Genomic DNA, 3,456 nt, shown 5'->3' with positions numbered 1-3,456 from the left:
AAGGTCCAGACCCCTGAAAAAATGTTTTGTTAATTGATTTCCAATTCACATGTACCAAGATTTTTCAGAGGCATAAGTAAGACAAATGCAACATTTGAAAAGTACTTGAAATTATTAAAAATGTTTAATTTAATTTCAATGTCCTGTCCTGCAAATACACTGAACCAAACAGTCCAGACACAGTTTTTATTGCTAGAAATTCAAGATATGCTGTGTTGAGTAAGACGTGAAAGCTGTTGGGATTATTTTGCTGATATCATCCTTACTGTTGGACCAATAAGTCAACAATTCACATTTGGGAGATAATTGCATTTTGAGCTTATTACTGAGAAAACAGATCTGAATTAAATGTGTATCTTTCCCTACTATATCTCAGCAAAAGAGGTTCACGACCCCAGAATTTCTGAGCACTGTACACTTTCTCTACACTGCAGCCTCAAGAAACCTCTTTGATAGCTTATTAGAAAGAAATGTGGAGAAAACTGAAATCTTTCTATAAATTTCAGAGAAGTAGGTAATTGACTTTGCAAGGAAATTTTAAGTATCTTAAGAAGTAATTTTGCCATAATATAGCATAGTTTTAAACACATGCTCAAAACTTAACTGAGCATTTTTCTCTGCAGAACCAGTGCATCCAGACTGATCTGACTGAAAACATTAACAAAAACTGTATTGACATCAACATGGTATAAATTTCACACTTTATCTCAGACCTATTATAAATTCATAAATACATTAATGGCAACAGATTCCCTCTGAATATTTACAAAGGTATTTCTTTGAGGTTTCTAAAAATTGTACACATTATAACAAGTAACTAGGCATTATATGATGGCCTTTTTTGTGGCCATGGAATTTCTCTGGCCTGTGCCAGTCATCAGACTGAATTTGATAAAACCAAGAGTGACTAGCTGAGACACATTAAGTTAGCCTATTAAGTTAGTAGTAAACTTTTGTTTCTTAATTATAACTATTATATTGACAGAAACAGTATCTTAACCATGAGTGTAGCTACCTGTGAGCATCTTAGTACCTCTATATATTTAGAAAAATATATTATTTAAATTTTACTACATTTATAAAACCAAAACGCCTTAAAGCTTACATTAAAATACTAGAACAAATGTTTGACATTTTGACACCTGGTTGTTGAGAGGCATAAGAGTAGCTCAAGGAAATTAATAACAGAGCTATCCATGTACAATCTGTAGTCTGACACCATAAACTGCTGGTCTTACATGAGAATATAGGAGCTCTCTACAACTATGTGAGAGGATTCGAAGAGATTTCCATTAGGATTCCCAAGCAATGGCTTGATGTATCTAGAGATCAATTTTCCAATGTTGGATCATTCTATATGGAGATTAACTCATCCATAAATAATCACTTGCATATTCAAAGTTATACTTTTTCAGTATTTTTTTTAATTCAGGCAGAAGCAGAAGAATAATGTTCCTTGTGAGCACTTGTGCCTTGTGTTCTCAGTTTAACGTAACGGGATTTTTGAGGAGATCTACTAGCCCACAACAGCAAAGTCAAACATGAAAAAGCTGAGTGCAGGAAAATTACAGCAGTATTTTTTTTTTCCCTCGTTGTACATTTGTTCTCTACATCTTATGCTATTAATTGTATGCAGAACTAACAGTAGACAGCTAGGAGCTTGTCCAAACTGACAGCAAAGTCATAGTCTACAACGTAGGTTGTATGAAAGTAGTTTAGCTGCAGTGGGATTTAATACTACAGTTCTTTCAGAGAATAACATGCTTGGGGAACCTCAGACATCCAGAAAGTAACAATCAATGTAGCTGTCTGTCCATAAGGAATCCTTCCATTTCAAAGTCACTATAGAGCTCAGTGGCCTGTGTGGCTTTTGCTGGATTCAGTAGCATTTTGCCACTCAGTACTGCTAGTCAGGAAAAGCATCAGGCTTTTGTTACTGATTCTATCAGCAAAAAATAGAATCCCTTGGAAGCATGTGGCAGCTTTCCAAAGCGACTAATATACTTATCCTACCTTTAACAAATGTATATAGCACTTTTTATCTGAGAGATGTGCGTTATTTGGTAAGGCTGTAGCAGCCAGACATCAGACAGTATTGCCATTCTCAGCTTACAGGAAAGGACACAGGTAGAGAAAAACTGAATGACCTACAGCTGGTCATCCAAGGCCATCGAATAAACTGTGCAAAAGAAGTTACAGATTTCTCAATCTTATGCTAAACACCAGATAGTCCAATTAAAATATTTATCGCATTACATTAGACTGTTAAGAGCCGTATCAGAGGGTGAACTTATTCAAATTTTGCATTTTTGGAGGCGATACCCAAAACCCCCTTGGAAATAACAACTGAAAAGTTTCCATAAAGAGGCCTAAACAAGGATCTTACCTGGTGCTTCAGTGGTGAAGTGTGAAAGAGGCACAGCGACCCAAAGACAAGCCGCAGGGCTTTTCCAGCTGCCAGCTGTGCTTCTTTGCTGGACGGGAAGGGATCCAGACAGTCATTACGCGTACTCTGATTTTATTCTCCACACGTTTCTCTGGCTGGGGAGCCCGCAGCACTCACCGAGGCGGGCTCCCCTGCGGGCTGAGGCAGCTCCTGCCGCACGAGGCCGCCGAGTTGACACCAAGTTGCCGCGGCAACTGCCCCGCCCGGCGCGCAGGGGGGTGTTCCTTGGCGGAGCTCGGTCCCAGGAGCGGCGGGGACCCAGGACAGCACACAGAGTTCAGCTAAAAGCGGCAGCGCTTCGAGCCCTGGTAACTCATGAGTAGTTGTCTCTTGTCAGGCAGCCTTAAACAGAAGACTCCAAGCGCGCTTGTTTGGAAGCAGCAGCCTGTGCCTGAGAGAGGAGGGGAGGGAGGGGGAGAGAAGGAAGGATAAAAGTGCTGTACCCGGGCTCGGGCTGAGCTGAGAGGGTGTTGAAGGGAACTGTTTTGCTGGACACCCAGCAGGACTCGGCCCCCGGGACACGAGCAAGGGGGGACGGGCCGTTCGCTCCCAGGCCGGGCCAGGGACGCCTCAGCTCCCGGCTGAGGGACAAGCTGCCCGTTTCTGCTCCGTCCGCCGGCAGCCGGCACCACCGGCCTCCAGCTGACCAGCACCGGCCGCCAGCCGGTCAAGCACGTTGCTCAGCCTCTCGGAGCATCTCTGGGGGGCAACCCCCGCCCCAAGCTGCGCACCGCCGTCAGGTAACGGCCCCGGCGGCCGCCTCCTCGGCAGCCCCGGCGCGGCACAGCACGGCGTGGGGAGGGAGGGCTGCGGGGATGAGGCAGCTCCGCCACCGCGGCGGGCGGGAGCGGGCGGCGCCGGGCCGCGCTGAGGCGGCAGCGCCGGGGCCGGGGCGGGAGGCTGCGCAGCGCCCGCCTCCCCCTCAGCCTCCCCCTCAGCCTCCCCGTCAGCCAGCCCGCCTTCCCCTCAGCCCGCCCGCCTTCCCCTCAGCCCGCCTGCCTCCCCCTCAG

This window comes from Apus apus, chromosome 6 (assembly GCF_020740795.1).
Source record: "Apus apus isolate bApuApu2 chromosome 6, bApuApu2.pri.cur, whole genome shotgun sequence".
NCBI lineage: Eukaryota > Metazoa > Chordata > Aves > Apodiformes > Apodidae > Apus > Apus apus.
Note: the sequence above shows the minus strand (reverse complement) of the source record.